Genomic DNA, 25,426 nt, shown 5'->3' on the forward strand with positions numbered 1-25,426 from the left:
AATGCCTTTATTACTTGCTCCTCCTCCCTTGGGGGTCAGTTTCGGACTCCATTTCTGCAGCTTTTCCTAAGTGTCTGTCTCACCATGTAAATGCACTCTGAAACCTAACCTCTATCAGGACTATCCCAGAGCCTTGCCCCACACTCAGTTCAGAGGAGGAATGTGTTTGGCATGCCATAAAAAAATGGGACACCCGTGTAAATCCTGTTGTCCTTATTCTTACATGTTCTCATAACTAGACTGAAGAGTCTCTGCAGACTATCTTCTCAGGCTTTGTAACTTCTGGGGCCCGTTCTCCCACTTACCATCTGTTAAAACTGTGGGACAGTGTTCTCTTTAGAACACCAGCAACAAAATCCCCGCAGTCAAAGTCAAGATCCAGAGCAAAAGATCCTCATAGGGCAGACCCTGGTCCAGCAGCACTTGTCACGCCCCTCTTCCACCTACTGATTCTGGAAGTGTGCGGTCTGTTCGTAAAATGCCCTCCATCGCATCTGGTTCTCGATTAGAGTCACCAGTGAATTTGACCTTGACCTCCTGTTTATTGCAGTTTGTCAGCTTGCTCTGTCTACTAGAGAGGGCAAGGGGCTCCTGGGGCTTGGGCTAGCTGATTTAGCACTACACAAGGTCAGGTCTTAATTAGCGACTCTGCCTAGAATTGCTCTTCCGTGAGGATTCTAGCGGGTTCGTTTTGACGGGTTTTCACTGAGTCATAGTATAATGGCTACAAGTGCAAGTGGAGTGAATATTATTTCTACAGGATTGGGTCGTAAATAAGTCATACAGCCTTTGAGAGTGAAGTGGGGGGATGATAGCTGAGGAGAAAGACCTATTGGGAGCTGGGCGAGGGAGCACAGACCTAGTTTCAAGCCCTACCTTTTCATTTTAGGGAAGCAGGCAGTTCCTCCAGGGAAAAACTGAGGCCGTGATGGGTTCTGTCCTTCAGCGACATTAGAGCATCAGGGCTGGTGAGATGGCTCAGCAGTTAAAGGCACTTGCTGCTAAGCCTGATGACCTCAGTTCAGTCCCCCGGACCCACAGGGTAGAAGGAGAGAGCTGACTCTTGAAAGTTATCCTCTGACCTCCACACGCATGCTTTGGCACTTGGCAAAGTCTCCCAACAAAGCAATTTTTAAAATACGTATTTTTAGAAAAAAAAAAAAAAAAAAAAAAAAGATTAGAGCATTTGTAAGGATGAGACTGTCTGAAACTGTTCCCCTTACAGAACCTTAGATAGGAAGGATGAAGATTGACCAGGCCAGAAGATGGTCTCTTTAGACGCCTGGGCTGATTCCCTCCTTAACCACGGGTTTCAAGACCTTCGACCTGTTCTAAATTAATTCAGTGCTTCAGGGATGCATCACAGATTTGGGGTAGGGAAAGACACAAGGTACTTTTGTATTCACAAGTATCTTACTCCTTTAATCACAAAAACATTTTCTGCCAGCATTTGTAGGGACTGTAGAGATGGCTCAGGCAGCAAAATGTTTGCCGTACAGGCCTGAGGACCCGAGTACTAACCCTAGAACCCATGTAACAAAGCTGGTCATTGTGGTGTATGCTGGGAGACCCAGGACTGGGGAGGTGAAGACAGGGACAGTCCTGGGGTTCATTGACCGACCAGCCTAGCCTACTTCATGAACTCCAGGCCAGTGAGAGACCCTGCCTCTCAAAACACATGGTGGAAAGAACTAGAGGAATGACACCTGAGGAATGAAGACCAGAGGCCTTCACACACTTGTGTGCACATACACACATATAAACACCCATCATTTTACTATTGAGTTTGTACACAAACATAACACAGGCTGAGATTCATTGTCATAGCCACTATTCTTTCTGATATCAAATCAAACTGTTCAGTGGGCTCCTAAGGTCACTGTAGCAACAAACTCCAGGCTAGGCATGTTAAATAACTAACATGTATTTCCTCTGCAGATATCTAACCTGCCAATCCAAATCCAAGCAAAGTCATGGTAGGGCCGTGCTCTCTTGGGAGGCAGTTGGGAAGGTTCCGTTCTTTAAGTTTTCTGACTTTTTGGGTAGTAGGAGCTGAACTCTAACCTCGGTGTGGCATTCTTCCTACATGCAAGTCTGTCTTGAGAGCTCCCTCTTTCTACATTGATGAGGGTCCGCCCTACTATGGTCTGACCTCATTTTTACATAACTATTTGTGCTAAGTGGCCTTGTTCTAAATACGGTCACATCCTGAGGTATTGGGGATCAGAATGTTTGCATATCTATTTGGCGACATAACTCGACCCATAGCCGGGCCCCAGCCAGGCGCTAATGGGTAGCCTGCCCCGTGATGCCTCCTCTACGATTCTGCAGGCTCCATGAAGGTCTGACGGGGCAGGAGGGATTTCGGATACAAAGGCCCAGGAGGCGAAGGCGAAGATGGGAATTTGTTTCTTGTTTTTGTATTTGCTACAAAAAAAGGCTTGTCGATTCAGGCACACTTCATGGAAGATTTACCACCAGCCAATCCAAACAGGGAGAAAGTTAACTTTTCTTGAGTTCCTACTTTATTCAGGCTCAACAAGAACACTGAGCCTGGGCAAAGCTGTCCCAGGGTCCCACTCTGGCCAGCGCATACACTCCATCTACATTGTTTAACCTGCGCCCACACTTCCTCCTGAGCCCTCCCTGGAACAAAGACAAGTGTCTGCCTGTTACTCCATCCTTCTTACATTCTTTTTTCCATGTCCACCTTTCTTCCCCTCTACAACCTGCCCCTTCCCTTAGATCTTAAGTGATGATATAAGTCATAATGGCAGGATAGAAATCTGTCCGTCTCCCCTGACAACTGCTTCTGCTCACCTCACCTGACTCCTTTCTTCTTTATTGGACCAGAGAGAAAGAAAGCAAGGGAAACTGAAAGAGACACCCGAGATTACCAGTCCCCTTTTCTGGCTTTAATTTTTTTCAAGGTACTATCAGTCAGTGCAACAAAGGCCTCTGGATTCTTTCTCAGTCCCTGGCTCAGGGCTTTCATTCCCAAAAGATTCTCTAAACCCAAGTTGTGGGCTATCTTCCCATTTCCCCCACCGCACCCCAGTTCAGAAGAGAAAAATCGTCACCTCATACAAAACAAAACAAAACAAATGGCTTAATAAGAAGTGCTCCAGCCTGATGGACCCGCAGGACGAGAGGTGTGGACAGTCTGTGAACATTGCCTGTCCTTTTGAATCGCCAGAGCTCCAGTTCATCGGCAGACACACAGTCTGGTCTGGCCAAGCCATTCAGAGCCGTACACGTGAACTTGAGCCTAAGACATTGTTAACGGCAGCAGCGGCAAAGCTGGTCAAGCTGTGTGGGAAGCTGATCGTCTGTGGGGCTGCTGTCTGCGAGCAGGCAGGGGTAAACAAGCCATGGCTTCCAGGGTGTACACATGGAGGCCGGCGGGGTGGTGGGGGGAACCAGCCCGGGAAGGGCTCTTCTCTCTGCGCTAGTTACCGTGAGGTAACAGCAGCGGTAAACTGTGATGCCTGCGCCTTAGGTTTCTGTTAGCTGAAAAACCTAATGGCAATTTCTAAGCACGTGTGCAACTTGAAGGGATGGATTTCTTTTAACCGTAGGCCTACAAAACATTTTAATTTCTGCTTGGGAGTGGTGCTGATGGTGTGTCCCTGTATGTGACTGTGTGTGAGAGTGCACGCTCCTGTGTGTGCACACATGCAGAGGCTGGAGGGTGATGGGAAGTGTCTCCCTCTATCCGTCTCTATGTCTGGAGATTTACTCACGCATGAGTGAGGTTTGGATCCTTCGGTCTCGGCCTCCCCAGTGCCAGGATTACACATTCATGCCACCACACCCAGTTTCTCACGCGAGTGCTGGAGATCCAAGCTCCGGTCCTCATGTTTGCATAGCAAAAACTTCTCAAAAGAGCTTCCATGCGGAGATGTAGCAGTTCTGTGACCACATGGAAGGAGTTCACACAGTCCTGCTGGTCAGGCTCTGCCTCCTGAAGAACCTACTTGACAGAGCGACCATGGGCCTGGTGAGAAAGCAGTATAATCTAAGCTGAATCTCTTGCTAACCCTCATTCCCTACATAGCAGCTAGCAATTAAAAAACAAACAAACAAACAAACAAACAAACAAACCCCACAATCCTTAGACTTCTTGCTTGGACAGGACAACGGTGGTTTAGAATGAACAGCCTGGGATGACCTCAAAATCCCTCCTAAATGTCTCTGCTGACCCACCATACACAACACTGACCACAGGCAAATCAGAAAAGCAAGGAAACACAATCTCAGGTAACCAGCAGCTTAGGTTCCTAGCCAGGCCAGAAACTTCCATCAACACAGGAGACATAGGAATAATATCTTACAAGGAACCCATAATTCCCTCCAGCAGTCTGGCAGCCCTGCCTTACTGTAGGACCTTGATCCTCCAAGAAACACTTTGTTTGTCTCTGCTTCTTTGAGCTTTTAAGATCCAAATATATGTAAAAGGTCAAGGGCTAGCTGTTTTTCCGTGCCCCTTATTTCATTTAAAAATGATGTCTCCCAAGTTCATCCACATTGTCACCAGGATCGGGATTCCCTGTTTAGTATAATAGGATAGATATATAGCATATTTCCTTCTGCGCATGCCTGACACTTCATTGTCCATTCATCACTGATGGACACTTGGGCTGCTTCTAGTGCACTGAGCAATGAACATGAGTGTTCAGAGACACAGGAAGAGTTGCCATGGCACAGTTCCTTGTGTAAATGCACATCCTCTTGACTGATGTTGACTCTGTGACGCAGGCAAAAATGAAACTGAACGTAATGCCTGCAAAGATGAGAAAGCAGCTTGTCATCTGCTGGTGCTGGTGCTATTCCTAACACAAAAGTTTCATTTTTGCAATGCAGGGGAAACCTTAAGATGGACTAAAAATTTGGGCAGGGGTGGTGCATGCTTTAATCTCAGCACTTGGGAGGCAGAGACAGGCGGGTCTCTGTGAGATTGAGGACAGCCTGGTCTACGGAGTGAGTTCAAGGCTTGCCAGGGCTGTTACACAGAGAAACTTTGTCTCTGAAAAAACGAACAAACAAAAAACCAACCCCCCAAAACAAACCAACAAAAACGAAAGCAATCCCCAAACAAACAAACCAAACTAAACAAAAAAACAAAACAAATATAGACTAAGAAAACAACATTTATACTTGAAGTGGGAGATGAAGTCAATTGCATTATTGTTTCACTGTAATGATCTCAACACAGGCTGGATCATCAGCAGGTGAGAATGGTTGAGGAGGACAAATTGTGGAGCAAAGGCATGGTAAGCCAGTCTGTCTTCCCATGTCCATACAGCACAGGTTCAAGACCAGCCTCATAATGAGTATGGGAGTGTGCCAGGAATAACTCGGCATTACTGCTTTGTTTTGCCTGTGGGAGGCCCAGTCCTTCTGTCATACGCTCACGCTCACGAGTAGTTTCTCTCTGTGTCCTCTCCACTAGGACAAAGACGGCATTAATTCAACTTTATCCTGGGCTTTTGAATCCCAATCAGAGCAGAGCAATGTGGGAACAGAGGGGAAGAATGAAGGAGCCAAGCATACTTGGTTGGGTTACACAGAAGATTCCAGATTCAAAGAAGGAGAAAATGCTAAATCTGGAAGATAAGGAATAGGTAAGAAAAATCAGAGGCCTGAGAAGAGGTGTATGTGTGGGTCTTTTAAGGTGGGCATGATCAAGGCTGCAGCATGTAGATTGGTTGCTGAAGAGACAGAGGGGGCATCTTTCAGCGAGCCGGCTAGAAGGCAGAGAAGGGACTCTTCCGTGAGCATTTACTGAGGGCCCTCGATAGATAGAAATTGCCTGCCGGTGTTTATGGAATGGAATGTGTTTTCTTTTGGAAGTGACACCTGCGTGAACACTGGCATTAAGAAGCAGCTGTTTGTATTGTTGGAAGAGGGTCTCACACCGCCAAGCTGGCCTCAAACCAGTACGGTAGCTGAGGATGACCTTGAACTTCTGATCCTCCTACTTCCTCCTCCCAACAGGTGATGTGGGGAATGGAACCTAGGGCTTTGTTTATGCTAGGCAAGAACTCCACCTACTGAGCTACATTCCCAGCCTAACAGCTTCATTTTAAACAAGTGGCATGTCAACCTGTGTGCTTGTTATGTGCTCTCAGTTTCTAGAGATTAGGGACCCATATCTACGTAGCACATTTAATTATGCCCAGGAAGTTACCTTATCAGAGATCAAACAGCTCTGAATCAGGAAGTTGAATTGTTGAATTTGAGTCCCTGCTCTCCCTCTTGCCTGCTGTGTGGCTCAGACAATGTCAGTGAAGTTCCCTGAAACCAGCGTGCTCACAAGTAAAGTGGAGACAAGAATGACAGCATCTGCCAGAACCGTGGACCTCTGCGAGGCTCAGGTGACCTAAGATCTTGAGGAACCAGGCAGAGCCACTGGTATCACGACTTCCCTTGGCCTCCTCTGCTCTGAGATATTCTGGTGCTCCTGGCCACTCCTCCTGACTGGTGGCTTGGAGGTCTCCAGATTGAACCTGCCTAAGGCTAACATTATCTCTCCTCTGTCCTTCCTGCTCTGTTCTCAGAGTTGGGAGCCAGTGGAGAAAAAAAAATCCAGTCCCAGGAAACCTACTGGGAAGAGGACAACTTCCCTACCTCACGTCACCCAGAGCTGATTCAATGGAAATGCTGGAGGGTGTGATGGGTGCAGGCCGCGGTTCCCCAGAGTTTGGCCTGCGCCCAGCCGCTGCTGCGCCCTGTGCCGGGGTGACTTCACTAGCTGGCTTGCATTTCAGTGGACAGCTCTTTGTGAAAGGCCATCTTGTGACTCTTCCTAGGAGTGCTTCATTCATGCTGGCTGAGCTTTTTTCCTCTTTAGCTCAACATTAACCCCCCTCAGCCCAAGATGGCCCCAAAGAATCGGAACCAGACAGAGATGAGGTTTGTGGCCAAGAGGGTTTCCAATACCAGCATCTTCATCAGTCACAGAGGTGATGGTACAGGAAGATCCAAGAGCCTGCGAGGGTCTTCTGAGTTATCTTGCTGTAGACACAGTCCCTCCCAGGACCTGTGGTGCCCTATGAAAAGGAGGCCAGGCAGATGTCTGTGTCTGGGTACAGCATACAGTCCTTTCTTTTAGGTTTGAGTAGCTGAGACTAAAAGTCTTTTGTTCTGGTGTTCTTTTGATTCTCTCTCTTTCTCTCTCTTTCCCCCCACCCCACCTCTCTCTGAAAAAAGAGTCTTCAAAGACTCATCACAGATTTTTCCTAAGGGACAGCTCAGAGTCTGGGGAACAAGGGAGTCTGCCTGCTTTCTTTGGCCTTGGCATGGGCAGCTCTGCCCTCACCTTGTGCCAGGCCAGCAAAAGCTAGGCCCAGCCCAGCACCAGGAACTTGAATGGAGACGCAGGCAACTCTTTCCGACTTTCCTGGCCGCCTCAGCACATCTGTCTTGTCGGCCCGCGTCTAAACCTCTTGAGCGGTTCCAGCTGCCGAGCCCCGCCTGCGGACACGGTGACATTTGGTTTCTGTTAAAACACAACCGATCAGTGTGTTCGTTCACCTGTTTCATTTTTTCCCCTCCTTGTAAAAAATAAGGCCAGGCGGAGGTGGTCTAAACCTGCTGCTGCAGACCTGGAGACTTCCCATTCGGCTCCAGTGACTTCATAGCTTGGCCTGGCTTCTGCCGGGTCCTCCGAAGCCACTTGATTTCCTGTGTATTTCCAGCACTCAGCCAAAAAGAATGTACAGTATGAAAAAAATGTGGATTACCCTCAATTGCAGACCCTCTGGAAAAAAAATATAATATCTGGAGGGCTTTTAAATAAAAGAAATAATTACAACCTGCTGAGTGCCTCACAGAATCTATGAAACTTGACCTTTTCCAAAATATCATAGTATTTCCTGTGGCTTCTGTAGGCTAAGCCTTCATGGATTTATAAGTATGGGTCCAACACAGTCCCGTGGGCTCCATTTTTTTTTTAAATCCAAAAGTCAGATTTGAAAAGCATATAAATACATCCCCTTGGAAGGCAGCAACTCAAGAGGTGTTAAGTTAAAACCCAGCTGAAAGACCACAGGCTGGCAACGGCCAGGGGTGGTGGGCCATGTGGGATTTTTTTTTCTTTAATTAATGGAAGCTTGATTTTCCAGCCTTCTGTCCAGTTCTTGACTGTCAGATTCGGAACACGCTGGGTGTGCCCTGCCCAAGCCACTAAGCGACCAGCCGAATGGCCACAGGTTCTGACTGTTCTGTGGGTGGAGTGGATTTAAGAGCCTCAAGAGCCATACATGCTGCCATCAGAATTCTCTGTGTAAACATGGTTGAAAGCTGGAAAGAGCAAGAGAGAAAATGCCCTGACCTGAAAGTACCCACGATCGAAGATCCAGACTCTGGCTTGCCTGGCCAGAGAGAAAATAGAAACTTCCTGAAAGAGAAACTCAAGAAGCTAGAAGCTTCCACTGACTTCTCTGAGGAAGGGATTCTGGGCCTGTGTTTGAAGTGTGTGGAATGCCTGCTAAGGTCTAGAGTTGGCAGCAAGAGTGATATGAAATGGTTTACTGCATACTCAGGTCCAGGAGAATGCCTCAAACATGTGCTTATAAAAATATCTTACCCTTAGAGGTCTGGAAAAGAATGCAGGCCTTTTTAATTTTATTTATTTCTGTGTGTTTGTGTGTCTTCCTCTGGTTGCATGTGTGGGCACATGTATGTGGTGGCCAGAAGGCCAGAAGGCCACCACAGTGTTGATCCTTTTTGCTTTGCTTTTTGAGACAGGGTCTCTTACTAGTCTAGGGCTTGCTAATTAGGCTCCCAGCTGGCCGGAAGGCTCCAGGGACCTCCCTGTCTTTGCTTCTCCGTTGCTAATACGATAGGAGTATGTATAACTAAGCCCAGCTTTAAAAACCAACCAAACACAACCCACTAGTTCTGGGGACAGAACCCAGGTCCTCAAGCCTGCATTTTACCCTGACTGAGCTAAGTACTCTCCCTTACTGATTTAGATTTTGTTTTTGAAAAATAATTTCAAATTTATGCTCTACATCACGTACCCTAGAAGTTAGACAGCTGATGTCCACCGAGAATGAATTAGAACCACAGAGAGAAGTATTAGAACTATCCCGAAGGAAGAAGTGAGCCTTGAACACACTGTGAACTGGCTCCCGTGGGTCCCCAGCACCCACTGGTCACTGGTTTTCTTCCTTTGCTCTTTAACAGGAAGAAGGCTCACTATGAAAACTCAGCCGTAGCCCAGTCCGACAAGGAATCTCAAACTTTAAACATTTTAAGACTTAGCAGGTGATACTTAGGAATATACACACATACACATACACATATACATATACTCATGTAGCAACAACCAATGAAAAAAAAGGTGGCATGAATTTTAAAGAGCAAGGAGGGTTATATGAGAGAGGGTAAAGGGAGAAAAGGAAGCAGCAAATAATGTCCCTGTGTTATAATCTCAAACATAAAAGGAATAATAGGAACATTTTGCATCTATACGTGTGTGTTGCATGCATACGAGTGTGTGGGTGCACACACCTACATGTGCTCACGAGGAGCTCAGAGTAAGACGTCAGATGTCTTCCTCTACCAGCATCCACAGTGGTTCTCACAGAGCAGGAAGCTAAGTTTCAGCCATGCTGCCTGGCCAGGGAGTGACTGAAATCCATCCGTTTCAAGCCTCCAAGGCTGAGTGTATAAGTTCTTGCAGCATGCCTGGCCTTTTTGATGTTGTTGTTTGTTCTTTGTTGTTTTGTTTTGTTTTGTTTTTAAGGTAGAGGCCGGGAATTTGAACTGGGGTCCTCATGCTTGCTGAGCATACCCACTGAGCCATCATCCCAGCCCCTAGATGCTTATGCCCAAACTAAAACTTTTCAGCCCTAAGAAACCAATGAAGTAATTTATGTTGAGGAGAAAAGAGTTAACAATCTTCCAGATAACAGCAATGCTTAAGACCCCAAAGGAGAGTGAAAACTAAAAAGCTGGAATCCTTGGATTCAAGGCAAGTTGGGGAGGGAGATATTTTTTTAATTGGAAGATGAGATGTTCAACACTACTTATCCATCAGCTTCAAAGAAGCATCAGAAAAGTCCCTGAGAGATAGCATGTACAAATAGCCTGCTTCCCTCTGTGGGGTAGCAAATGAAACTAGAGCAAAGATAAAGGGGAAAGTTTACTACATTTTAAAGATTTAGTGTGTGTGTGTGTGTGTGTGTGTGTGTGTGCATGTGCGTGCCCACCCACCCACCCACACGTGTCACATCACTAGTGGAAGTCAGAGGACAACTTGCAGGAGCCTGGTTAACCTGCTACTCAGGTCATCAGGCTTAGCAGCAGGCACCTTAATGCTCTGAGCCATCTTACCAGCCCAAACATGTCTTCAAAAGTTGTTTACTTAACTTTGACCTGATAAATACAGAAATGTGCAAACACACACACACACACACACACACAACTACAGGTACAAACTAGGGCTTTGAATGTGCTAAAAAGAATTCTATTGCTAAGCTACAGCCCCAATTGCTACAAATATTTTAACACAGGAAGAAGAATGCTGAAGGTGTCCCAGCCTTCCACCAGGGACACTTTAGAAGTCCCCGTGGTTTGGGTTGCCTCTGCCACCTGATGGCTTTGGAACAGGTGAGGCTTCACTTAGCATTTGAACCGTAAGAATGACTGTGTGCAAGCGGAGGCTGTCTGGGACACACAGCGAATGACTTCTCTAGGACAGAGGTAAGCACCACAGAGCAGACTCTCTATATCGGTCCTGGCAAGCTCCTGGAAGACCTGTTCCAGCTCCCAGGAAGCCCCAAATCAACAAAGCAGAGACTTTATTGTTTCACACCTCTCCCTGAGGGATCTGATTCTTGGTAAAGCAATTCAGGGACGACAACAACAAAAAAATCATCTTCTTTGTTTCTAGGACTTGGTCTTTTGTTTTATAATTAATACAGATTCCCACCCAATGCATACATTTTTAAAGCGTCATTTATATTGCATTGCCCACTTGTTAAAGTTTAAAACGTTGCAAATAGCCAAGAGTCTGTGCATGTGTTACAAGCAAACTTGCTCACCTCTGGTCTTAATCTCTGGAAGGCAGTAGCGTCAGTGAACTTCTGGGTCAGCCTTGCATAGGCTTTGCCATTATGAAGTAAGAACTGAGAAGCCGCTTCCGAGGAAAAGCCTGGCTCGAAGTGTGTAAAGACAAGTGATAGGCCGAAATGGGGTGGGCACACATGCACAGAGCACATGGAAATACACGAGAAAACCCCCTAAATACAGGTACAATTAGCAGATCTTGAGCACCTCTAATCAGAAATCCCCAAATATGAAAGGTCTGGAAACCTAAAACTGCCTGACCCTTGATAGGACATTCAAAGTCCTCTAGATTTTAGTGCATTTTGGAGTTTGGATTTTTTTAAATTTTTAATTTTTTTTTTTTTTTTTTTTTTAGATTAGGGATACTCAACTGGTAACATCCATACAGCTGTCCCTGAACATGAAAACTCTGAAGGCTGGAACACTTGTGGTCTTCAGTATTTCACATAAGGGATGCTCAATCTAAAAACTCTTGAAGACATAAGGATGTTTAAGTTATCATCTTCAGACAAAGGGGATGAGTCCAAAGACCTGAGCCTTGCTTCTACATGTGATGTTTAGCTTTAAATGTCAACTCGAGACAGCATGGGGAGACAGTCCTAATGAGAGATTCTCTAAGTTGTGTTGGTCTATGGGCATGACTATGAGAGACTGTCTTGTTGTATTACTTATGTGTGAAGACCATTACCTAGGCAGGGGCTTCTGAACTGTATGAGAATGGAGAAATTCAGTCGAGCACAAGCCAGTGAGCACGCATGCATTCATTACTCTCGGCTCTTGACCATGATGTGATGTGATTGGTTGTTTGATGTTTCTGCCTTGACTTCTCTACAATGACAGGCTGGAACTGTAAGCTGAAATAAGCCTCTTACCCTTTAAGTTGCTTTTGGTCAGACTGTTTTTTCACAGCAATGGAAATAAAACTAAAATGCCACAATTGGGCCTCTGACCTGTCCCTTAGACCAACTTGTCCCAGAGAAGGAATCGGGTTTAATAGTTATACATTCAGGCCTCTGAGAGTCTCAGTTTGCTTCCTGACTTTGCTCATTATTTTGTTCCAAGTCTCTCCATTATGACCTTAGGCTGTAAGGATTTCTGAGCATTGAGGCGTTGCAACACAGGAAGCAGTTGGGGAAGCGGGGGGCCAGGTTTCAGTGTGTGTGTGTGTAGATTAGAAAGGGGACCAGTTTGACTTGCAGAATGTTTTATGAGCAGAAGCACTCACAGTCTCCCTCCCAGGATAGCTCTGGTCATCTGTTGAAATATTCCTGGGGCTTTTTAGTCAAGTTCTAAGCAGTTGTCAAGACTGTCCTTCGGTTTGATTTTTTTCTTTTTCTTTCTTTCTTTTTTTTTTTTAAGATACGATCTTACTATGAAGCCCTGGCAGGCTTAGTGCCCTCTATGTAGCTCAGGCTGGTCTTGAACTCATGGTAATCTTGTTTCATCTTCCTGAGTGCTGGGATTACAGGTGTGCATTACCATATCATGGTTGGTGACTATTCTTAAACTCAAGGGGCTGGGGCAGTGATCAGTAATAGAATGCTTATCTAGCATGTAGAAGGTTCCAGGCTGGATTCCTAGGACTGGAGAAAAGGAAACCATCATTAAATTTCAGTAAGCATAAGAATGACCTGAAGAGCTCGTGAAAACACATATTCCTATGGGTAACTGACCCCGACTTAGAAGTTGTGGGGTATAACTCCAGGTTCCTTAACTTTTCTGCCCAGGATTCTTCCTACTGGGTACTATTTCGTGAACCATCTCTCAAGATCTTTCTTCACTGAACCATATCACTACATGAATTAAAACCTTTATTTTCACACAGACCATTTCTGTTATGAAAATATTTGCTGTCGTTAAAACTTTGTGTTTCCTACAATCTCGTCTGCACCATTAATTCTTGTAGTAAATTATGTCTATAAAACATGGACATAAAAGTTAATGCAGCCTGGACAAGATCGAATTGCCACAAATTGCCATAAGCAGCAATGAAATGTGAACTAATGAGATTTCTGTGAACACTGGCTTTTTTTCCAACTAATATTCTGTTATGGTGCAGAGTTAAGACATATAGTTAAATACTGAACTCTTAGCTATTTTCAGAGGCTAATGTGAAAGCTATTTTTGTACTAGTTAAGAGAGGAAAATTAGAGTTGATAACCAATTTATGTAACCTTTGCCCTAATGGACGAAGTTTGCAGGATACAGCAGGTATAGAATGGAATTACCCAGATAAACGTGTCAGATAAACGTGTCTAAATGTACCTGTGTGTACATTTATACAATCTCCTGGGGGCAATCTGATAGAGAAACTCTGTTCTATGATCCTAGGTATCTGAAGATTTAAACAACAATCATGCACACGCATATATAATATGTAACACTAGTCAAGCTCTTCCTTCTTGCTAAATATTTTATATTCCTTTATTCAGACTGTCTCTACAATGTGCTTACAGATAGACACCATTGTCAAACCTGCTTATAGATGATGGACTTACATAGTTCAAGGAAGGTTAAGTAGATTGTCACATAGCTAAAGACTGACAAAAGCTGGGCATCCCAGGCTGTGCCCACCCCAGGAAAAGGAATGGCTCACCATACATGCCGAATCTGGGCTCTTCAACTGGTACTTCTACTGTGCTGACCATCAACAAGCTAGCTAAAACTCCCTGCTTGAAAAGATCGTGTTGAGAGAAGCAGGGCATGAAAAGTAATTATCCAGATCATTTTCTTTAGAAAAAAAATTTAAGTATTTTCAATATATTGTTACAAACATAGTTTTTAACCTGATTGCATGGAATTACTCATCCCTATTGGGATCTGGTAGCTGGAGCTAGGTTTATATCCCATCAGAGGAAACAACCACTCGGGGAGACTATCTCCACGTACACCAGAACGATGTGAGGGGTAAAAGAGTGCTGGAGATCCCAAAGGACAACCATCCATCTAATCTGAGTTGGCTCTCGAAATATATTTTCTCATTTCATTTGAAAAAAAAAACAAAACAAAAACAAACAAACAAAACAACAACAACAACGTATCTCACTCAGGGAAGGCAAAGAAAAGAAGCATTTAGAAGTATAGTCACCATTTCAAAAAAGAAAAAAAAGGGGGGGTAAGGGGACTCTGACAGTTTGGGTTGCATGGCCCACACCTCTGCTGTCTATGTGCTGTGGGCAAAGCCATGTAAGCCCATGGACAAAGCAACCCAACTACTATAAGCAAAGGCTCAAGTCTCCCATCTCCTCCCTGTGGGGGTGGCCCTTGTTTCCACGCAAGAGGATAACTTCACTCCTCTGTGGAGGTTCGGCCCGGTGGAAAGCCTACTGAGGCAGGCAGGGGTCAGCACAGAGAAGAAACAAAGGGAGCATCAGGAATGCCTGGAGGAGTGCTCCTCTGGCCTACAGCAAGGACACGACTCCCCGAAGCCTGCCTACGGACCAAATGGCTCAGCTGATTTTCACAGCAGTTTTTAGGGCTGCGGAGGATGGCACAGTGGGTAAAGAGGGTCTATGCACACGTGAAGACCTGAGTTCAGATGTCCAGAACCCCCGACAAAAGCCAGGCACCAAGGCATTGGCTGCGATCCTCACTGCGGGAGTGACAGAGATAAGAGGACCCCTGGGGTTAGCTGGCTAGATAATCCAGCTGAATCCCTGAGGGTCAGGTACAAAGAAGGACCATTTCTTAAGAATAGGGTGGAAAAAAAGCATGGCAGAGAAACAGTTAAGACAACCCGCTGTTGACCTCTGACCTCCACATGCAAACACCACCCTCATATATACACATCCTGGGCGCGCGCGCGCACACACACACACACACACACACACACACACACACTGCACTTCTACATCCCCACCCCCCAACACATTGTAGATCACAAAGAGACACGCCCTCTGCCCTAAGACCAGAACCATGTTTCACCTTACCGGGACTCATTCAAGGAGGGAGGGGAGAAGAATTTGGGGAAGAGAAACGGAATCACGGCATGCATTAGAAGCTGGGGGAAGCTTTGAACGTCTGGACCCATAGCTTGGGATGAGTAGCACCTCGGCTGGACTCGCTGGAAGAATAAGGAGGAAGCAGAGGAGGCAATGGGATAGAATAAGGAGAGTCAGACAGACCCTGAGGTGGAGACAGTGAAAGATCTTTGGACCGAGGGAGAAGCTTCATAGACGAGGCAGGCCCAGAAGGAGATCTCAGACACCCACAACCCACTGCTGCTCAGACACCCCCAGCGCCCCTCACTTCCTGCTCCATCGGAAGCACTGATTTCAGAGCTCTTCGAGGCACAGTATGCGAAGCAGGGGCGCGTGAGAGGAAAGCGTGGCGAGGGCTGTTTTCGCATCTCCCAATAATAGCGTTTCAGTCCGGTACCTAAATAAACAATCTATTTTAGTGGCTCCCCTTTGATATCTCGAATGTTCCCTTCTGTTATTTCTGGCAGCTCTCGGTCCTGTGATGTGATTAGAGGGGACGATCGCACTTACATAACAGCATCAAATTAATTTGCCGCCGAGAACAACGGCGGTAGGCAATCACTGGAGCTCTCGGATGGGCCCCCGCCCCCACCCGCCTCCAGTTGATTTAAGTGACATCAGGGGATTAGCGTGAAGTCGGTCAGTAGAGCGATGCTGGGAAAACAACCAAAACATCCAGTCTGACCTTGTAAACGAAAGAGGAGCACAATAAATAAGGAAGATTCTGTCTCCAGGCCTGGTGCAGGAGACGCAGTGAGTCACTAACTACCCAGCAAACACACTTCCGGCATCCAGGGAAAGAATCTTCGAGAAGCTCCGGTCGCCTATTTTCTGAAGCTATGTCCGGCTGATCAAGGGTGGTCCAAACTGAAGATGTTTGAGATCTGGATTTATGATTTTTTTCTTTGCTTTTCTTTATGGCCCCTCATAAAAATGAAACATTTAAAAGTTGCCCTTTTTTTTTTTTTTTTTTTTTACTCTAGGAGCCCTGGCCGTAAAAGCAGAGGCAAATATTGTTTCCGGTTTTCTAAACTATGTGACAGCAGCTTAGAAAAATGCAATCCAGGAGCCTGCCAAAGGCCAGAGGTTTACAACAGAGGGTGGTGGTGATGTGGGGGGTTGGGGGAAGGGAGCCAAGTCCTGGTCCTAGTCCTGGTCATAGCTCTGGTCTGATACCATCCTTCATCCATTATTGCTATTAAGTCTCACAACCAGGGCTGGAAAGATGGCTCCGTGGGTAAAGCGCTTGCTGTGCAAGCATGAGGACCAGAGTTCAGGTCCCCAGTACCCACAGAAACAGCTCTGTGCGGTGCTGATGGTTGTCTGTAATCCCAGTGCCGAGGAGGATCCTTGGCACTTTTTTGGCCAGCCAGTCTAGCCTACGTGGTGAGCTCCAGGAAAATGAGAGCCCCCACGGTCCCATCTCAAAGGACAGGAATGGTGCTCCTAAGGTTGTCCTCTGCCCCCTGTACATACACTTAAAAAAAAAAAGGATTGAACCCCATAGCTAGATTGAAAGCAGAGGTCTCAACTACCCCTATTTTACAGATGAGGAAACTAAGGCCAGAGCCATTATATAACTCTGTTGTCAATTCACGTTAGTGAATGATGAGGCTGGAATTCAAACGCAGTGTTCAGGGTCCTGTACTCACTCTCCATTACAAGGAGAGATGTGCTAAATATTACCAGCCATGCCTAGAGTCGAACCGTCATGCCACTTAAAATTTTTATTGTTTGCTAACCATCTCACTGATTAAGCTGTTTGACATCCCCCTGACGATGGTTTCTTGGCGAAGGCAAATGATTCCTGAAATGATAGTAACTCTGCGGACAGCAATGCATCCTGGGATTAGTGAGCAGAGGCTCCAGGACCCTAAGGAGGCCCAAGCCTCTAAGACATTCTAGATTACTTCTTTTTTTTTTTATTTTATTTTATTTTTTTTATCAGTTACATTTTATTAACTCTGTATCCCAGCCGTGTCCCGATCCCTCATTCCCTCCCAGTCCCTCCCTCCCTCCCTCCCTCATCTCCACTGTGCCCCTTTCCAAGTCCACTGATGGGGGGGACCTCCTCCCCATTCATCTGATCCTGAAAAATATGGAACGCTTCACAAATTTGCGTGTCATCCTTGCGCAGGGGCCATGCTAATCTTCTCTGTATCGTTCCAATTTTAGTATATGTGCTGCCGAAGCGAGCACTCTAGATTACTTCTAATGCCCACTACATATGAACGCTTAAGCGGAAGTTATGGTTTATTGTGTAAGCAACAAATATAAGAAGCAGAGGTTGGTATGTGTTCAGGACACATGCAGCTTTTCCCCAGACATTTTCAATCCGTGGTGACTGAACACGTGGGTGCAAAAACTTCAGTTTATAGAGGGGCAGGTGTATTTTAAGACTTAAAAAATGTGTGTGTGTGTGTGCCTGTGTTTTTTGTGTGTAGGTGTGGGCATGCCTGTGCCACAGTACACACATGGAAGTCAGAGGACAACCCTAGTATCAGCCCTGACCTTCCACCGTGTTGAAGGTGGGGGTCTCTTTTTCACTGTCACATAGCCAGGGTAGCGGGCCTGAGCAATTCCTGGATTCTTCTGTCTGGGTCTCACACCTCAGGTGGCTTCAAACGAGCACCAGGCAGCCGAATTCTGCTCCTCTTTATCCACGGAGCTATCTTTCCAGCCACTTATCTGAAGATTTTCACTACCAAGTTTCAGAATCCTTCCTACCTCTCATGTCACCCATTTCACTCTTTGTCTTACAAATATTAAAATGAGAACATTTGCTGTTTCCTCTGTCTAATTTGGCCTCTGGTGATTTTTCATGCAAGCGTTTACCAATAGTGCTCAGATGTTATTCTGTTTTGCCCATTAGAAATAAAATAAGTGAGAAAAAAAATCACGTTTTTATTTCAGCACAAAGACAAGGTTTTCCAGCCCAATTCTGAAAGCAGATTAGTCTGGTTTTTTTATGATGGAAAATTAAATATGAGCCCAAAGTTTAATATTTGTTTGGCTTCCAAACTAAGCATGCTATTGGATGTCATTTAAAAGTGTGCTTTATAAATTGTCATTGCTTACATAATTAAAGTAAATCAAATCATGTGCATCACTTGTTAGATGGAACTCATTCAAAATTTATTATTATAATCCATGAATATTAGTAAATATTGTATTCAATTAAATTTGTAATGAAACTTTTAATATATACTTATCTTAAATGGCATGTGTTTAAAAACATTAAAATACTTCACTTTCCTTTTAAATGCAAAACGATCTGATGATTAAAATTTTTCATAAAAAATATAGTATGAGATGAGCTCACAAAGTTAAAACTGGTTGGGAAAGGCTGCTGCAGACCCTGAGTTTCTGCTTCTGCCTTTATCTTACCTCTATGCGCTTCTTGAAGACAAATGCTCTGCTAGGCCCCACTGACCATTCTTTCGCTCTTCTGTATTTTCAGTCTTTTCCTTTCCAATTTTTCCTTTCCTAGAGTCTTTAAACCTTCTCAGGGCTCTGACCTCTCTCTCTCTCTCTCTCTCTCTCTCTCTCTCTCTGTATGTGTTTGCACATGAGCATGCACAAATGGAGGCCAGAGTTCATCCTTCTGTGTCATTTCTCAGGAGCTGTCCCCTTTGCATTTTGAGGCAGTGTCTCTCGTAGGCCTGCCCACAGTGCTGGGATTATAAGGGAGCACTACCATGCCAGGCATTTTTACACTGGTTCTGAGGACTGAGCTCAGGTCCTCACACTTGAGAAGCAAACGCCTGACTGACTGAGCCATCGCCCCAGCCCTAGCCCCATCTTTTGCTTAAGCTGTTATTTTACACAGTGAAATTCCTAGAAAGATAAAGTTTTAGCTATTTTCTCTTCCTTGAGGCTTCGTTCTACCTGCTTCTGCCTAGAAATCTGCCTAGCTGGCTGACTCCTGCTGTTCAGGTTGCAGCTCCCCCAAGAGCTGACCAAATCTGTTGAAGTGTCCACCCTGATTCCCTCATTGCCTTCCTGTGATGTATTCATTATCCCTTGACTTTTTCTTGGTGCTCCAAAGGAGAGAGCATTATGTGTTTCCTGAGGTGATATTGGGGTATAAAACCGTGCCTGACACTCGGAGAGTCCTGTGCATGAAAGCTTAAATACTCTCCCTGAGCCTTCCTCGTTCTTCTCCTCTTCTATCCGAGTTGTCACGGCCACTCTCGGAACTCCAGTGCCATTTCTATGGAGACAGCTAATATGAACTGTCCAGTGTCACTCAGATAGACATCTCTTGCCACCTGAGTGCTCTTTTCAAGGTAACCTAGTCCTTGTGTGCATGGCACTTCAGCAGGGTCTGTAAGTTGACAGAGATGTCGCTCCACAGGCCGCACTTTGTTCCTCTGAACCGGCACCGGTGACTTCCCAAATTTATCTGCAGCACTGGAGTCTTCTGACATCTTTTTCAAATCACCGTCCGGATGCTTCCACTTGTTCACCTCGACTGTCTAACACGCACGGTCCTAGGAAGCACTGGATGCTCAACAAGTGCTCTGTGCACAGAGTATTCAGTGATACACAGTCTCTGATAGTCTCCCCATGCCTGCCAGGTACAAAAGCAAGATTCACCTATTCCGTGCTTCTTTTCTTTCAGAGTTGCAGTGGCCGTTTGCCAGGTTGTGAGCACAGTAACCCGTTTGTAACACATTCTGTGTTTTGGTCAACAGCTTCACAATTTCACCCTCGAGTTCCTGGGAACTGCTGGGCGGATGCCATCGGCCTCAGTGATTTATTTACACCTCGGGTGTCATTCCAGGACATCTTGTCCATTCATCTCAACTTGTTCCAGGCCTTTAGACTTCTCTGTTTTCAAGAACAATTACGGGGAGGGGAGGAGTTTCCCTTTTCATCTCTATGGCAGCAGAGTGTGCAAAGGATCAGCCATGATTCTCTCAGAGACTTTTGCTTGTTGTTAAAGTGACCATGAGTGAGTCCGGCTGATCTGTTTCCTTCATTTTCTCCCTGCCATTGCTTAGTACATTTAAAAACGATGCTTTTGACTGGTCCACTGGTATGCCCAACCTTTCTGATACTGCAACATAATACGGTTGTTTACAAAGTTTACACTTGAGAACCATGTGATTGAGTTACAGAAAAGAAGAACTAAAAAGAAATAATGTTTTAAATAAGTCCATGATTTTGTGTTAGGCTGTGTTCAGAGCTAACCTGGGTTACACACAGACAGTGCATCACACATTGGACACACATGTGTCCCAAAAGCTCAACATGTCATGCTCAAGTTACTTGTGCCAGCCCTCTGCTAATTAACTGCAATAAAAGTATAGCTGCTAATACAAATAGCGTTCTTACCCACCGGTTTCTTTATTCTTATTGGAACCCTTTTATGGCTGACAGGGCAGACTAGATGGAGATCGTCTGACAGACAGGGAAACAGAAATTCAGAGATTTGACACTCGCATTGCAAGTCCACAGCTGAGCTGAGATGGAAACTAGTCCCTACATTCACAGTCCGGTTGCTCTTCTCCTTGCTAAAGTTTTCGTTGGACCGAATCCCCTATCCTTACCCTAACAAAGGCTACGTGAACTTTCATGGGGACTTTGGAAAAGAACTGATCAACAACGTCCGGAAGGTTCAAGTCAGCAGCCACATGCTGTTATGCCTTCACATGACTAAAACTCACTCTGCTAAGAACTATTTCCCCAGCAAGGCCTGAGAGGACCCACAGAATCTAGCCCTACAGAGACACTGTGGGAAGGCCAGTGTCATCACACACACACACACACACACACACACACACCAGGACCCTCAGCTGGAACCCGGGCCACTCCTAGTGAGGAATTCATCAGCAAACAGGGAGGAAAGAGTAACCTTGAGTCCGTAGCAGACATAGCTCTCACGAAGAAGCCAGGCAGCTGGAAGGAGGACACACCAGCATTCTCTCTTCGGGATCACATTTTGCTCACAACCGCAGCTCCTGACCAGGAACGCTGGGCATCTGGAATTTGCCCATAAACACAAAGAAATCTGCTTCTAATGTAACCTGACATCCCCCTGCTCTCCGATTAACCACTTCTGGGTAGGCCTAAGTGAAGTGCCTGCCAAGAAGTGCCCTGTGGATCACGATGCCTGCCAACCTCATTCCTCTTCTATCCTCCTTTTCCAAATGTTAGTGCTGGTTGGAGTGATCTGCTGAGAGGAAGGGTTTTACCACATCTGATGCAAAGAGCCAGGGAAACTACTATTTGCTATCCTACTTCCTCTCTCAAGGAAAAAGAAGATAATTTGTTATTTTTAATTTATTTAATGCTATCTTAGATTTACCTACCAGGTAGTAACTTGGAGTTTTTATTTTTATTTCTGTATTTGCATGTATGTGTGCACACGTATGTATTGGCACATGTGTGTCAAGATCTGTCTGTTGTAGTCAGAGAACGGCTTGTGGGTATCAGTTCACTCTTTACATCAGGTGGGTCCTGGACATTGAACTCTGGTCATTAGGTTTGACAGAAGATGTATTTATCCACTGAGATAGCTTACCAGCCCAGATTTGTTTGCCTGTATGTTTGTGTTCACATGAGCGCATAAGTATATGTGCATGTTTGTGTGTGCATGTGTGTGTATTCTGCACACACACTTATGCAAGCTAAAGCTAATCCTTGGGTGTCTTCCTCAGTTATCATCTGCCTCTTCAACAGTCTCTTCACAGAACCTAGGGCTCTAATTCAGCGAGGCTGGTTGACAAGCCAGCCCCAGAGATTCTCCTGTCTCCACCTTCCCAGCACTGGGATTACAAGCACATACCACCACACCTGGCTTTACTTACATGGGTTCTGGGGATCGAACTCACATCCTCATTCTTGTGCAACAAACCCTTAACTAACTGAGCCATCTCTTCAACCCCAAAAGTAAGTAGTTAAGCATGTTTAAATGTGTATATGTGCTTTATAGTTTCCAATTTTAAACCCAAATTTGAAAGTTTAATCTTTTTAAAACATGGTTTCAATTTGCTTCATTACAAGCTCTCTGAGATTTAATTCTTTTTTTCTTCTTCTAATGAGGGGGGAGTTCCGTGTGGGCTAAGTATCTTCTGGTACCCAGCTGATCATCACCCGCATTACGAGTGTTTGTTCATGAAAGGAGCCTTGGTACAGGACTAAGAAAGGATTTCCTTGCTCTGTTAATTGACTTGGAATAATTCATTAGCTGATACTTTGGGTTGTGAATTTCTCTGGCAAATCCCATGTCACCCTGAATTTCCGTGTTAAGAGAGTGGTTTGGTCCTTGTATGAGAAGTTCGGGAGGATGGATTAAAGCCCCTTTACTGCCGTTACCCTTCCATAAGGGAGCTTGTTAATAAAGAGCTCTTCGAAGCCTTGCCTTTGTACAGATACTGCATGAATATTTATGGAATATTCCATCCGTAAACAGCATTAAAATATAAACAGAGCATACCAAGAAACGGGAAGGCCATTTTCACCTGATACATAGCAATGCTGTGAAAATGCAAGGTTCTGTCTCCGGAAGAGCTACAGAAGAGCAAAGGGAGAGAAGCCATTTGACTGACAAGCCAGGAGGCTACAGATCCTGGAGTCGGGACTGTGGTTGGCGTTTCCCATTAACCAAGCGCTGTGGGTCATTGGATCTGTATGCACAGGGACCTGGTGTTTGTACCCACTAGGGTTAATCCCGAGAAGCTGCTGAGTTTGCAGATGAAACTGTGCTCAAACATCAGAATGGTCTTATGGTTCTGGGTCAATGTGGCTGCTCCAAGCTTACCCCGGCCCTTCTCCTAGGAGGTGGTTTCAGGGATGGAATTGGAATTTGCATGTGAGGCTCCGATCAACACAAAGAAGAGGAGAGAGAGGAGAGGGAAAAAAACCTCCCCGGAGACCAATGTCTGCAGACTCCCAGGCAGGAAATGTGATCCTCTTGGAGTAGAGAATGGAGGATATGGGGTAGAAACTGGTGTGCTCACCAAAGAAAACCTCTGCTTTCCAATTTGTGTACATATACTATAAATGTGCACAATACACTAGTATATATTATATATTTATAAATTATAATACACTAGTGCATTATGTATATTACATATCATATATATATTATATATTATATAATATATTATATATATAGGCAGGGTCTTATGTATCCCAGGATGACTTTGAACTTATGATCCTCCTACCTCCACCTTCCAAGTGTTGAGGCCTGTGCCACTACAGTTGTTCTTATGCAGCGCTAGGGTCAGGACCAGGGCTTTGGTCTTGCTAGGCAAGCGCTCCCTCAACTGAGCCACATCCCCAGCCCCGTGGCTGTGCGTGGTTAATGCCAAACCCCTGGCACCAATCACAGGTGCGGTAGCAATTTTCAAAGGATTAGTATACAATAAGATACACTCAACAAGAAAACCACCCAGAACGTAGTGAGTCACCCTGTGATGGTGACTCAGAAAGTGATTTAGGAGTCCGTCCTGCCTTAGGGTCAACTACACAAACATCAATTAGCTTATGGTGAGTGTGTGGAAGAGCTTGTTTATTAGGAGTCCAAGTTGAGAAAGTTCTGGACAATCCTCTTTCATAACACTGAAAAGTAATCATCTTGCACCCCGGGCCTTTTGTTGCTGTTGTTTTCAGCCCCAAATATTGCTTCTGTTCTTTGCAGAAATGATACTTTCATCTGCACAGAGATATGCTAGTAGGTCTGACTACAATCCTGTCTTCTCTTGTGCCATTTCTGGTATAAGCTCTGGTTTCCTCCCTGACCATTGAGGTACACCCATCAATGTACATCGCTATCTGGGAAGTCTGGCCTGGCAAAGGTGACCAATTTATTTTAAAAAAAAAGAAATACGAATCAGGTGGAACAATTGCATGCTTTGTTTATTCTAAATGTTTCTGAGAGAAAGAGAGGAGGTTCTGTTGTATTTAAGGGACTCTCGCTTAATTTGGGGTATCTCCATTTTTGCAGATCATTGAGGTTAGTGACAAAGAAAAAGAAAATAGAGCTGGAGTATGGTTCAGTGGGAAGTACATGCCTAGTACAAAGGCCAGGGCTTTGTACACACACATACAAACACATACCACACATGCACACATACACACAGAAACACACATATACACACAAGAGTGGAGAGAGCATGTCAGTCTAGTCTTTTCTTGAGCACTTTTAGAAAATAAATTAATCCACAACATCTGTAAGAATTTTTTTTTATTAAAAACTCAGGTGTCTAGAACATAAGGAGGATATTAAAGAGGATGATAATAAGGAGGATAAATAAGGTTTGGGTAAGTACAATTTGAAACATAAATTTCTAGCAGAAAGAAGAACATTACAACATACATACATGCAAACACACACACACACACACACACAAAAAAAAAAAAAAAAACCAACAACAACAACAACAAACCAGACTCAAGCAGGTGGCTGTCGAAGCCTCATTTTCTTTGCTGATTTTTCTTTTGGCTTTCACTGAAGAATGGGATTCCTGAGCCCATCTCTGTTTTCCAAAGCAGGTATATCCTAAATGAGGGATGACAGGCAGCTGAGACGCTCAGCCCTGACCTGAATCTACTTTTTAAAAAAAGCTCATATTTTTTTTTTTTCTAAATTTAAGTCTGTTGTTGGGAAAGCTACATCATCTTTACGCTTAGAAATGGTGCTACCTGGCTCCCGGCTGAGACAGCTGGAGACGGATGCGCTGGCGGGCTTAGGCACTGCCCAGCTTACGAGTAGATACAACTGAAAACAGAGAAGGTGGGACATCTCACTGCATCTGTGGCTGTGTGGGATTGAGAAGGTCAGCCATGGGCTGGGGAGAGAGGCCCGTTGCTAATCGCAGGACTTCCGCTCCATCCTATAGAGGCTAACTTTAAAAGACAACAGAACCCTGGGCGGAGTGGCATGTGCTTGTCATTCCAACCCAGGGGATATGGAGAGAGGCAAGAGCCTGGGGCTCTGGGGCCATCCTAGCCTACTCGGCAAGTTACGACGGTGAGACCCTTTCTCAAACCCACGGACAAGCGGATAGGACTTAAGGAATGATACCCAAGGTTGTCCTTTGGCCTCTGTGAGTGTGCAGACACACACACACACACCACACACACACACACACACACATACAAACACACACACACACCCCTCAGGTTACTTGCATACTACCGACTACCACTATTAAAAATGTGTGTGTACATACTGACAGGAATTAGATTTGGAGCAATTGTGGTTTTGCAACTATCGCTCTGTTACAGATACAAGTTTAAAACCATCTAACTGCTACCCTGAAATTATGTCTCTGGGAGCGACGCTGTGGGTATTTTGTAAACTACGGCTGCTTCTGCTCTTTCTCTGTTAGACATGGTCTAATGGGTTTAGAAAA

The 25,426-nt window shown here is 45.1% G+C and overlaps 1 protein-coding gene and 1 non-coding gene across 2 annotated transcripts in view; both read right to left on the minus strand.

Annotated features, from left to right (window-relative positions):
• The window catches only part of Rora (RAR related orphan receptor A), a 731,475-nt gene that overhangs the window by 243,681 nt on the left and 462,368 nt on the right, over positions 1 to 25,426 (minus strand). The window lies entirely within an intron of this gene.
• Positions 17,152 to 17,258, minus strand: LOC132655024 (U6 spliceosomal RNA). Its single transcript, XR_009592607.1, has one exon. It is a non-coding gene; the product is annotated as a U6 spliceosomal RNA (small nuclear RNA).

This window comes from Meriones unguiculatus, chromosome 6, assembly GCF_030254825.1.
Source record: "Meriones unguiculatus strain TT.TT164.6M chromosome 6, Bangor_MerUng_6.1, whole genome shotgun sequence".
In the NCBI taxonomy this organism is placed as follows: domain Eukaryota; kingdom Metazoa; phylum Chordata; class Mammalia; order Rodentia; family Muridae; genus Meriones; species Meriones unguiculatus.